Raw genomic sequence first — 13502 nt, 5'->3', positions numbered from 1 at the left:
AACCTTACTTTCAGAGTGGTGGCTGCTGAATGCAGGACGATTAGTTTGTTTTTGCCAGGATCTGTCTGCCCTGGGAGACCAGCGGGGTCCCCACAGTTTAGAAGCCTCAGGTATAGGGCACAGTTTCCTTTCCCTGAGATGGTTGCTCTTTCCAGAAACACCTCAGCCTCCTGAAATAATTTCCTGGAAGTTGCAACTGAAAAATGGACCAGGGGAGGTGCTTAATGTTGGGCAAAAGTGAGGCTTGTGGGGAGTCCAGTCAGAAGATGGGGAAGAGATCTCCTGTCATATCTCTGGGTCTTTTCCGTTCTGGTGCTCTTGGGTTCCAATCTGTCAATGGATAAGTCTTTGAAAGACGTCCCCAGTGGTACGTCTACTTTCCTGGATGGCTGCATAGCCCCATTTCTCCCTGCACTCTTCTCTGACTATAGCATTTGAGGCTTTGAGGTTCTGATAGCTGCATAGTTATGAGAGAGCTCTGATTCAGAAACTTTGCTGCAGAAACCCAAAGCACAGGACAGAGTAATGATGTGTTGATGTCCACTTCTGTGATGTACATGCATGCCCGGTTCACACAATGTTACGTTTGTGCAGACCCAGTTTCAAGAAAGCATGTTTGTGTAGGTATCTGAGAAGTGCAAACGCTGTTGGTAGTCTACCAAACAGCCGCTCCGCCATCTTCCTTGCTAACAGAACCCTGATTTTGTCCAGGTGTCTGTTTTTTCTGTGTTACTCATTTCTAGCCCTAGAAGCCAAATCTTGGTAACTCTGGGACTAGTGGTCCCAGTGATTGGTTTAGAGTGAATGTATGTCCAGTTCTGGCCAATGAATGAGACATGGGGCAAGTCTAGAAGCTTCTGGGGAAGGTTTGTTTCTTAAAGAATAGGGAAGAAAGAAACGGCCCCTCGACCTCTTTGGCACATTGTTAGAGCTGTTCCTAATCTTGGGACGTGGCAGCCATCTAGTGAAGAGAAGGGAACCAGCCCGAGGGTAAACCTGACCTACTGAGTTTGGTAGACCGAAGAAATGTAAATTGCCTGGATTCTTCAGGATTTGGGAGTTGCTGAATTAATCAGCCCTGAAGAAGCTCTACCCCTGCACTTCTGTCATCAGATTGAATTCCCTTGTTTAGACCACTTTGAGTTTATTCAATCTGAAAGCATCCTAAACCACAATCCCTATGCAACTATGGTCTCTATTCACAGGGTGCTGTGTCCTCTCCCTCCTAGCACAGTTCTTCTAACCTCCCTCTGAGCAGGAGTCCTTCTAAGATTTGGGGAGGGTCTCCATGCCTGAGGCTCACTTTGAAGAACAGAAATGCTTGTCGGCACATTGCCACCACTGATGGTAACTGCCTGCAGCCCTTAGGTATACGCTCTGTGTGAGGCCAGTGCCAAACCCTTTGCCTGCACTGTCTTATTTAATTATGAAAATGACTCCATGAGGTGGAGATGACAATTATTCCCATTTGATAGCTGAGAAAGCCAGGGCCCATAAAAGTGAAGTAATTTCCCCAAAGTCCTAAAGCTAGCAAGTGATGAAACTAAGAATCAAAACAGACTCTAGCCACGCCCCTACCCATCACCCTGACCTCAACCCTACCAGTCATGGGAACGGCAGACGAGCACGGAGCGGAGACATTTTTACCTAACGGTTTCTCAGAATCAATACGCGAATTCCCCGGGAGATGCGAAATCTAATTAGATTCTAAAGGTAATTGAGTATATAAACCTCACTGCTTGACATGAATTCTCCTAGGAGTTGTATTTATCCTCTCTCTACTTCAGATTCTCTACTTCTGAGGCTGTGACAAAGAGGCTTTCCACGACCTACTTCCTCAGGACGTGAGAAGGTACACACGACAATGTGTCTAAAAGCATTTTGCAATATTGAGAGGAAAAATACTACAGAAAGCCAGGCCATTGTGAATGTGATTTTAATAACTTCTCTCTTAGGATGTTGACAGTGCAATGGAACATGATAATTTATTGAAAAATGGATGATGTTGTTTTATTGAAATAAAGTAAGTTGGGCTTAACAATATAAGGAGCAAAACCCTTGTTTCATCTATATGTATAGGTTCCAGTTCTAGACTCAGGCTGTCTGGATTAAAATCCCAGCTCTGCCTCTTACCAGCTGTGTGACTGTGGGAAAGTTAGTTAACCTCTCTGAGATTTAATTTCCTAATAGGAAAATGGAGATAATAATAGCTCGTCTCTCAAGAGTTCTAGGAAGAGTTCCAGGAAGATGGTAACATCTGTTGGTGCAGTGCCTAGGACATAATAGGGGCTCAATAAATCTTAGCTGTTATAACTAATATTACTTGTTTTATTTCATTAACACTAAGAGGATTCCTATTTTCCATAAGTCTGCTCTCTATGGGATTAAGTTTTAATGCTTTGTTTCAAAGTTCAAGGTGATCAAACTTTATATGTAAGCCAGCTGTTAGTAAGCAATCATTGAATGTGACAGTTGATGAGGTGTGACTACCATACAAGACAGCCTTGTCATTTGAAGATAAGCTGAAGTGTGCAGCAGTATGAAATTTGCTGTAAGTGTGTAGTTAAAACAATTATTGCTGGAATTCATAAAATAAAAGCTTTTCATGCTAGGTTTCTTCTTGTACTTAACTGCAAGCTGACTTGAGTGAACAAGGAGCAAACAATCTGGCTGCCCCCACGGGCTGGGGCGCTGACCCTGACTTTCTGCGCTAAGCTGGTGAACTGTATTTTGAAGAACGTGGACTGGTTTTATGTGGCATTATTTGGCCAGTTTTGGCTGGTGAATGGACTCTGGTTTTTTGTTTGTTTTTTAGTGAAAATGACTCTGTGTGCGTGTGTGTGCAGGCATGCATGTGCACATGCGTGCACACACACACATTTGTCCAATTCTCCCTCATCCCCTGTTGCTCTGGGCCGGGACCTTATTTTCTGGTAGGTTGGTCTTTGGTTTGTGTTGCGGAGAACAGATTTTCTGAGAGTTCACATCTCAGAACAACAGTCTGTATTCATCTAATCGCCAAGGGGTCTTTGCTTTCCTCCAAAGCGTCTGCCACTCAGTAGGCAGCCCCCTGGGGAGACTCCTTCCTCTTTTAATTGCAAGCCTCCCGCTTACTCTGATGGGAAGGTGTTTTGTGTCTCTATCTGGCAGGAAAAGTAGCTTCCTGAAAACAGATTGGCCCACTGGGCAGAGACATGACCCCTTGATACTTAATATTTGAGCTTGATGTTAAGAGGTCTGCCTGGCGGCCACTTGGGAACAGAACTATCAACAGCTCCGTGCCCAGCGTCCTGTGGCTGCTCGGCTACCACAAGTGACCTGTTTTGCAGACTTGCGTGTTGAATGGTTCTCCTCCTGCCTCTCCCTCTTCTTCTTTTAAGAGAAATAACGTGTGATAAATACATACAAGCTCAATCGTAGAGTATTTCAACTTTTAGGTGTAATGTTTTTTACATGTTTCAGGATTTCACAGGAGGATTTATGTAAACAATTTTTGATAATTAATGTAAATTAAAAAGTAACTTCCAGTACTTTGGATTCCTGGGGTTTTACCTGCAGGGTGCCATCTGTTTTTCCAAAATTGGGCACGTTTTTATTGACTCCTGTTTCGGATTCTCTGTCTTCTTGTGCTCCTATGGACAGGAGAACCAAAATTCTAGGGCTGGTGGGTTTTAATGAAAAATAACAAGCAACAAGATTGAAAAATTGTATTGTACTTAGGCAACAAGACTGAAAATTTCCCCTGAATTTATTTTTGCTTCCATGCTTCCCAGAAGGGAGGAAGAACAGTTCTGGATCCAGGTAAGCCTCGGGGAACGGGTTTGAAGCAGTTCCTAGCTTAAAAACCTCCCTGACGCCCCGCCCAGGACGAGCGCCCAGCACAGGACACACGTGTCACACGTGCTCATCCCATGTGCCCCCTGCTTGTTTCTGGACTCACTAAAAGGAGCAAAATAGGTGCTCCTCCAGTGATTCGCCTTTTCTTAGCTCAGGTGAGTGAAACTTTAGGCTAAAACCAGCTTGCATAGAATGGAAATACCCAACTTTCCAAGTCAGCTTTTCCTGAGTTAAAATCAAACAGGGCCTGGGAAGGATCAAGTCCTCTTATCTTAGATCAAAAATTGTGGAAGGGGGCGCCTGGGGGGCTCAGTCAGTTGAGCAGCCGACTTCAGCTCAGGTCACGATCTCACGGATCATGGGTTTGAGCCCTGCATCAGGTTCTGTGCTGACAGCTCAGAGCCTGGAGCCTGTTTCTTCAGATTCTGTGTCTCCCTCTCTCTCTGCCCCTCCTCCACTCATGTTCTGTCTGTGTCTGTCTCAAAAATAAACGAACTATAGTAAAAAATTAAAAAAAAATTGTAGAGGGAGCAACAACAATGACATTTTATATATGGGAAATGTTTTTGTGTGCACAGAGGAATTTACTAGGATGGATAAGGGAAAAGAGAAGGAAGAAGAGTTTCTGAGGCCAAATATAAAAATCGAGGTCCTGGTAACACGGCGTCTCACCTGACCGCTGCAGACTTCACAAACACCTGGCTGCAGCTTTAATTGCTGCTAATAATTGAGCAACTACTGTATACCTGACTCTTGACATATATAATTTCTATTCCTCACAATAAACTAGCAAAAAAGGTAATTTTATCCTCCCTTTATAGGTGAAGGGACAGAGGCTCAGAGCAGTTTGAAATTTTCACAATTTAGTGAATCAGGCTTTGAACTTATCTGTACTTGACCCCAAATTCTGTTTAGCACTCTACGTTTGCATATTGCAGAGACTCTTGTTTTCCTTGAAGATGAAAAGAAAGACAGTCCAGATGGAGTCAAGAAAGTGCCATTGTCACCCCCTGGGGCCCCTAGTGAGGGTCCAGTGGAATGAAGTGCCCGGAAGACTGTGGAAGACTGAGGAACCGGGATATCAGGACTGCTTCTGTGGGCTGGTTGGTTGCATTTGAGAGAATCCTGGAAGCAGGAGAAAATACATTTGTCTTCTGCTAATTGTTGCCTCCACTAATCTGCAAATGATCACTGAAATTAAATTTTCTTGCACATATTCTTACACATTCCATGAGTCATGTCTGAAAATTATATTGAAGATTATACCTGGCGGTTGATGCAACATGGTTAAGGGGCTACAAGAGCCTCTTAAATATATAGACCATCTGCGGTGAGGTGGGAGAGGCAGGGTGCTGCACCCACAAAGGCACAGGGCCGGAAGTCAGCAGACGGGTGGTCTAGTCTCTGCCCTGCCACTCAGCTACTCAGGGCCAGCCCGGAATAATCATGATGATATAAAAAGAATAGCATTTCCATATTGCAGGAGTTAGATTAGTTGTTTTATATACAATCCATCATTTAATTTTCATGACCCCCTCCAATTCACTCTTAAAAGAAAGAGATTTACTTATGATTAAAACAGGTAATCTCAGGCAGGATAAAGACCTCTGAAAAAACCCATCTCCATCAAAAGCAACAAGAACACTGTCAAAAATTATCAAAATCAACATTTTCAGAACTCTGAAACCTAAGCAAAGGCTTACAACAATACCAGAAGCATTCGCTCAAGAAGGATGTTTGGATCCCAGTAAGAACAGTGATCTTTGTGGAGTTTCAGCTGGCCTGATTCCAGCCCCCTCTCCAGCTCCCGGCAGCCTGGAGAGTCGGTAGGCTTGCACTATCCACGTGGCAGGACATTACTCCACGTAACGTGGAACAGAACACTGACATGTGTGACAATGGGATGAACCCTGAAAACACGATGCCAAGTGCGAGAAGCCAGACACGGAAGGCCATCCACTGTGTGGTTCCGTGTGTGTGAAATGTGCGGAACAGGTAACTCTACAGGCAGAAAGCAGATGGCTGGCTAGTGGGGGCTGAGGGTCAGGAGTAATCAGAACGACTGTCAGAAGGCGTGGGGTGACTTTTTGGGATGACGAAAATGTTCTGAAATTAGACAGTGGTGATGGCTGCAGACCACAAAAGATACCAAAGATCCTGAATTTACCAAAGATACTGAATTATATACATTTTAAAAGGGTGTGTTTTATGATACGTAAATTATATGTTAATAAGGCTGCTATAAAATAAAATGAATAAAGATGAATAAAATAAAATAGGTAACTCATGTCTGAGGTTGAAAAGACATCACACAGCGTTTAGAATAAAAAGTAAGTCCCCTTCTATTCCTGTTCACTAGCCCGTAAGTATCACTGTGTTATTGGAAGTCCTTTCTGAGATTTTTTAATGCATTCCCAAGCATATAAGTACATGTATACACGTTTGTACATAAATGGTAGCAACCTATACATTCTCCATAGGCCCTTGTTTTTTCTTTTCTTTTTTCTAAACATTTAAAAATGTTTATTTATTTTTGAGAGAGAGAATGGAGGAGGAGCAGACAGAGGGAGACAGAGAGTCCTAAGCAGGCTCTGTGCTGTTAGCCCAGAGCCCAATCTGGGGCTCGATCCCACAACTGTGAGATCATGACCTGAACTGGAATCAAGTGTCAGATTCTTAACTGACTGAACCACCCAGGTGTCCCAGGCCCTCGCTTTTGTATTTAAACATCAATACCTGGCAATTATTCTACATTAGTATATATGAATATACTTCATTAAAAAATTGCTACAAAGCATGTTTTGTATGGATGTGCCGTAATTTGTTTATTCTGTCCCCTAATGATGCATACATTTAGGTTGTTCTCAATCTTATATTATTAAACATATTATGAAATACATAAATCTACGGATTTATGTATTTCCGATTTTGATAGATATTGCCAGTGGCTATGCCACCACAACTGCTTTTGTCTCACTGGCCAGAAGTCATAAAGCAATCATAAATCACAAAGCAATATTTAGCTGCAGTAGAAGTCTGGAAATGCATTCTTCATTCTGGGTGGCAGCATGCCGGGTTAAAAATTTAATTGCAGTGGAAGAAAGAAGACTGGATACAGAGGGTAAGAGACAGATCTTCCCCGGAGCTTTAACTTCTGTGACTGTATAAAACACTCTTTAGGGGCGCCTGAGTGGCTCAGTTGGTTAAGCGCCCAATTTAGGTTCAGGTCACAATCTGGTAGTTCATGGGTTCGAGCCCCACAGCGGGTTCTGCACTGACAGCTCAGAGCCTAAAGCCTCCTTTGGATTCTGTGTCTTTCTTTTTCTCTGCCCCTTCCCCACTTGTGCTCTGTCTCTCAAAAATAAATAAATGTTAAGAAAAACTAACAAGAAAACCCAACCACTCTGTGTCCTCTTCCTATTGTCTAAACGATGGCTTGAGTCCCCCTTGAGGAGAGACCTTCTGCTTCTACCCTTTCCTTGCTGTCGGTGTCCCCAGGGCTGGATCCTGGCTTCTCACTGGACATACTCTCCTTGGGCAACCTGTGTGTCCCACTGACTCAGCTGCCGTCCACATGCTGATGACTCCCTAGTCCATGCCTCTGCCCTGTGCCCGGGTGGGGCTGCCATGGTTCTCTACCACCTGGCATCTCCCTAACCATGGACAGAATCATCCCTGACCTACCACTTTACAGTCTGCTTTTGAAATCAAAGTTTTGTTAGAAGTCTGAGCTGGGAGTCACTGGATTTAGGTGAAATTCTCCATCCCCAAGTCTCAGGTGAACCTGATTCCTCTCAAGACTTTTCAAAGATTGATGGATTGGTGCTTATCAGGGTCCTTGACGGAAACAAATTTTCTAGGACAAACACCTTCTAATTGGTGATGAAATTTTCATATACAGGCTTGCCTGATGAGGCTCCCTTTACTTATCATGGGATGGGTTACTTGGGGGTAATGGTGGGGGTTTGCTGGATCTGGAGAGAATTGTGAAGGTGTTTTACAGAGAGGGGTGCTTGCCATGTGTCACCCTTAGATTTCTCTGTGGATCTCAGCCTGGGGCTTTACATCTCATACCCCTGTGATGCAGACAGGTGCCAAGTGTAAATAATTCTAAGAGGACAAGCTAGATCGCTCTGTTTCCTCTGTGACACCATCCAGGAGAGGGCGGAGTCCACGACCCTGGAGGGAAGACCCGGCACTAAGAATCTACTGTCTACTGGACAACTCCACAGGGCTCTTGAGATCTGGGTAGGTCCCTTATCAGAACTCACGCTGCACCTTGCCTGGCTGCCTGGGCACCCACTCTCAGCCATGAAGCTGAGCTCCAGTGTGGTCTGAAGCCTCTCCTGACCCTTCAAGGAGAATCTGGCCAGCTGTTCCTTTAAGCTCTCACACCGACGCTGTCCATACCTTTACCATCTGCCTCCCATCCCCATCCAAGGAAGGCATAAAGTGGCGCCCAGGTTGTGTTTTCTTTTTCCTTATCTCTTATGTTGCTTTATTTTATTTGGGTGTCTTGGTTAGATAGCAACTTTTCCATTTCTAACAGACTTTGAATGTGCATACCTTTGGAAGTGGATCCTGTGAGATCAATTCCTATTGTGAACAGTGTATAATGTGCTTTGGCTGAAACCACCTGATCAGTGAGCTCTGAGTTCTCCTGTTCTTGTTTTCACTGAATTTTAGCCTTCTCTCCAGGTTCGAGCCTGCCTTTTGCCCAGGCCTTGGGCTTCTGACCCCAGCTCCCATGAATCTGGTATGATGTAGCAAATAATAGCTGTTAGAGGAGGTGAGTGTGCTCGGAAGCTATCCAGTACATTCTCTGTTGCCAGTAGAATGAGTATGGCACTAGGAATTTGAAGACTTAATGTTTGGTCCTGTCTGTGTCTCTTAGTGGTGTGCAGAGAAATCACTTTATGAGGTGGGTGGTTTATTTCACCTCTAAAGGCATATTACCTGAGATTTTGTTGGCATGGTGTTTAGTCCAATAGACACTACTAGCACAGGGCTTAGGGCCTCTCTGAAGCTTCAAAGTCAAAATTAATAAGAATTTATTTGGGGCAACTGGGTGGCTCAGTCAGTTGAGCGTTTAACTTCTGCTCAGGCCGTGATCTCACCGTGTGTGGGTTTGGGCCCTTGTCAGGCTCCCTGCTGTCAGTGCAGAGCCCACTTCAGGTCCTCTGTCCCCCTCTCCCCCTGCCTCTCCCCAATTTGTGCCCGCTTTTTCAAAAACAAATAAACATTTAAAAAATTAATAAGAATTTAACCAAATGCCTGAAAAACATAAGATTCCCCTCACTGTGTTTTTTATTTTTAATTTTTAAGTGTTTATTTATTTTTGAGAGATAGACAGACAGACCATGAGCAGGGGAAGGTGGAGAGAGAGAGAGAGAGAGATCCAGAATCTGAAGCAGGCTCTAGGCTCTGAGCTGTCAGCACAGAGTCCGACGTGGGGCTTGAACTCATGGACCCTGAGATCATGATATGAGCCAAAGTCAGACACTTAACCGACCATGCCACCCAGGCGCCCCTAAACTTAGTGTTTCTGAGACTTTCATTCTGTTAGAAAATGATTTGTGGATTACATTTCTTTTCTCACTTTGTAAAAATTCCTATCTAGATGATCTCCAGGAAATCATTATTGGCCCTAAATTAAATAAGTTACTTGAGCAAAACAAAACACTTCAAAGTAATATGCTAACATTCTGTTTCAGGCCGGATGTGGTACCGTTTCAGCATGATTCACAGAAGTCAGAGTCCCAGGACTCAGGAAGATCTTAAAGTGGCCCTGGCTGTGAGGATCAGGCTTTCACACACGTAACTGGTGAACCACAGAAAGACGCACTCACGACGCTGAAAGCCCTACAGAACAAACGCCACTGTCCCAGGAGGCCACCAGCCAGGAATCTCTGGGAAAACAGGTTCTGAATTCCACCGCTGGGGCAGAGCATCAGGGGGTGCCAGAGAGTGGCTCTCGTAACCCGCATCCAAGGGGTTCTGGCAACTCGGCAGATGTGGGACTCGCTGGACTGTAATCAGAGCTCCTTCCATCTCATTTCATTTCATTTTGCCGCTGGTTTGCCCTTTTGGAAAAGAACGCTGATCACCCTCCTCCCCACCACATTTCTTCATGAACGTGACTGCGGCCCGTCTTTCCTGGCCAGGCAGGATAGCCCAGGGCCTAGCACAAACATGGCTCTGTCTTAGCCCTTTCCTTCTCAAACCTCTCCCTCTGTAAAAACTTACGTCCCAACACGCTCTCTCCACCTCCTACCGAATCTCATCCTTTGTGCTGTTCTTGAACTTCCTTTTCAACTGTCAGATGCACTGGGACATTTTTTTCTCTTCCCTGCTCTTTTGTTCCAAGTCACAGCTTCTGCAATATGTTTCCTGTTCCTGTTGCACAGTGATGGGCCCTTAGCAGGCATGTCCGGGTGAGAGTGTTATGGTGCTGGAGGCCAGAAGACCAGAAATAGGAAATAAACAGTGTGATGTCCTCCTGAGACTGGCAGCAGGGCCAACGTGGTTGGGGTGGGAGAGGGAGCGGGGGAAGAGAGAGGGTCACCGTGCTCTTCCGGGCATATCACCTTTCCGGGGGCAGGAAGTCAGTGGAACAGACAGAAGTTGAGAGCCAGAATCTTTGCTCATCCGGGCTGGAGGCTGGAAGGATGTCGTCTGCTGGGAACGTGACACTTGGTAATTTTAGTCAGAGTCTTATTTTGGCTGCAAAGGTAGAGGTGGTGCCTTCCTTCCCGGGGAGGGGGGCCTCCCATCCTCCTTGACGTTGGCGTGTTTGGTTAATTTGTGCAAGGAGAACGCCACCAGAATTATTCAGCATTTGCCAACAGGCTGGCGCCCTACCTCAAACACCGTAAATTTCACTATTTTTAGTGGAATGAAGCTAATTATAGATAGTTATAATTAAGATGAAATTTCTTATTTTGTGAGGTATTTGTGACAGTCTGATGTCGCCCTGTAACAGCACACCACTGCAGTGAGAAACAGTGTTTCTCCAGGTGCATCAGTGATTTGTCGGCATCAGAATCACGGTGGGGATGGTTGGTGAGAATGCAGATTACTGGGCTCAGATGCATGCAATCAGAATTTCTCGGGTGAGAGGCCCGGGAATCTGTGCGCTTGGCATAGACTCTCCAGCGAGTCTGAAAATTCCGAAGTCAAAGACCCACTGATTAGTCAAGACCTACTATGTACTAGGGACTCTCTCTGATTAGCAAACATCTTTGGGTGCCTGGGTGGCTTAATTGGGCTTCTGACTCTTGATTTTGGCTCAGGTCATGATCTCATGGTTCATGGGATTGAACCCTGTGTTGTGCTCTGGGCTGACAGCATGCAACCTGCCTGGGATTCTCTCTCTTCTCTCTCTGCCCCGGCTCACACTCCCTCTCTCTTTTTCTCCAAATAAATAAATAAACATTAAAAAAAAAATAAAAGCGTCTTCACACAATCTTATGAAGTAGACATTGTCATCGCCACTTCTACAACGAGGCTTAGAGAAGCTGATAACATTTCTAAGCTCACACAGAGAACAGCAAAGCCCCGCTTCAAACTCAGGTGCATCTAGTACTAAAGCCTGCACCCTTTCCCAACTGCCCCTTGGAAGTGGCCTGTGACATTTGTGTAGCTGAGATGGCACTGAATGGGTACAGGAGAGCCCCTGACGGTGGCCTTAACTTTGTGGGAACCCATGGTACCTGTGAATTTTCTTCTTCAACGATTGCTGGTTTTGACTGTGGGGGGCTCCCAGCTCCTAGGAGTCCATATTCCTAGGGTGCCTTGGCTGACCCTGGACACCCATCTGCTTGGAAACTAACGAGTGGAAGCAGAGTGCGGCAGGTGCTACTGGGAACCTATCCGACACCCATTTGCTCCCCTCCCTGCATCGGGGGACTGAGCTTCGGGAGGGACAGGGCCCTGCTGTTGTCCCTCGCACGCACGTGGTCCTCAATTAGCCAGATTATACGGGGAATTCCAGTCCGCTTGCTGGTGCCTCGGCTGTGGGCGACTGACCCAATTCGCCGAAGACGTGAGATTGTTGGCAGGTTTCCGAGAGCAACTCCTCACGGGAGCCGCCCCAGCTCCTCCACAGGCGGCGGCTGGGCCAGCGCCCCGCACCACCCCGGGCATCGCCAGCGGGGGGAGTCCTCATGCACGGGCCCCGTTGGAGTCCAGAGACACCTGCTCACACAGAGAGAAAAGATTCGCCCTCACCCAGGGGCGCTTGAGCCACTCCGGAATTTCCAATCCCTCGTTTACTTGTTAAAATCAGCTGAATAAAGATTTTAAAACCCAGAACTGTCCAGGCACAGGAGGCTTTCTGGTTGACGCGTGTGGCTCCCTGTGGAACAAAAGCCCAATTCTAGTGTCTTCTAAAGTCAGTTTATGCTGAGGCTCTCACACGACGATAAACATCCTCCGCTTGGGATCCTGGGGAGGCATCTCGGCGGCCAGGACTCACTTAAGCTTTGGCAGCTGTGACGGCAGTTCAGGCCCCAGAGGCCCGAGGGAGAGGCCAGGCCGCGGCTGCCCCAGGCTCTGCCGGCAGAGCGCTGGCCTCCGCCGCCGGCGGGCAAAGCCCCGGCTATCAGCCTGCTTCCTCTCCCTCCGGCCGTTGCCAACTTCCTCAGGACGTTCCTCTGGAAAAGCCGACTTCCTCCTCGTCAGGCCCCTCGGCCAGTCCGTCAGGACAAGAGGCCATGGGTTCTCCGCCCGCCCCGGCTCCGAGCCCCCTTCACGCTCAGCTTCCGGCGGGCCGCAGCGCAGCCAGTTTCTTAGCCTGAACCCAGGTTTCAACGCAATGCAACACAGCAGTAAACAATTTTAAATGGTTTCTAAAAATACAAATGTCCCCCATAATTAGTGCAATTACACTGCTCAGTGAAGAAGTTGACAAAGAGCACCGTGCAAAAAATAAAACCCAAACCAGAGAAATCCTGCCGCCCAGAAGGACTCCCACTGAGTATTTTTTCCACCTCCTTCTTTTCATGTTATTATCACCATGACAACTGTTATTGCTTATGTCATGACGATGATCGTCAGGACCATCATTGTTGTTATTCCTCGTTATTTCTACGATTATCATTCTCACCACGGATAGTTCCCGAGATTGCTGTTGTGCAACATTGAATAGTTTCTCTATTCACAAATGGCCTCTGATTAAACAGATGATTCAGAGAGTTCCCCTAAAGACACAGATACGGATCACCAATCCCTGGCTGTCACTCTGACCTTCAAGGGTCTCTGAAGTTGCAGACTTCTGACAGACTCCAGCCCCTCCTGAGCAAGGGACCACCAGATGTTTGCAGTAGACACTTGGGGAGGGTGCCTGTCCCTTCCTGAGCCTACAGAAACATTTAGAAGCTTCCCCTCCTGGTCCTCCCAGCCATGTTTACAGGCCTGCAAGCTGCAGCCAGGACCTCCCGGGATAAACCTGGACAACCAAGTTTTCTAAGTCAATGTGGGGCCTGGGAACTGTTTCTGTGTGCCTGGAGAGGTTGTGAATGGTGTCCCTGACCCTCCTGAAACTCTGTATTTTTTCTAAATAGACTCGGAGGCAAGGGCACCACTATTTTCTACCTAGAATGCCAGAGGACGGTTTTACCCTCTACCACAGCCTCCAAAGTTTTTTTCTAAGTCAGTTTAGAAAC

The 13502-nt window shown here is 46.3% G+C and overlaps 1 long non-coding RNA gene across 1 annotated transcript; it reads left to right on the top strand.

The window, feature by feature from the left end:
• The first annotated feature begins 1596 nt into the window (after positions 1-1596).
• LOC115296144 lies at positions 1597-5039 on the top strand. Its single transcript, XR_003910756.1, has 3 exons — positions 1597-1713; positions 3721-3801; positions 4776-5039. It is a non-coding gene; the product is annotated as an uncharacterized LOC115296144 (long non-coding RNA).
• The last annotated feature ends 8463 nt before the right edge of the window (positions 5040-13502 follow it).

This window comes from Suricata suricatta, chromosome 7, assembly GCF_006229205.1.
Source record: "Suricata suricatta isolate VVHF042 chromosome 7, meerkat_22Aug2017_6uvM2_HiC, whole genome shotgun sequence".
Classification (NCBI taxonomy): domain Eukaryota; kingdom Metazoa; phylum Chordata; class Mammalia; order Carnivora; family Herpestidae; genus Suricata; species Suricata suricatta.
The sequence above is the reverse complement of the archived record's forward strand: the minus strand, read 5'-3'. Positions and strand labels throughout refer to the sequence as shown.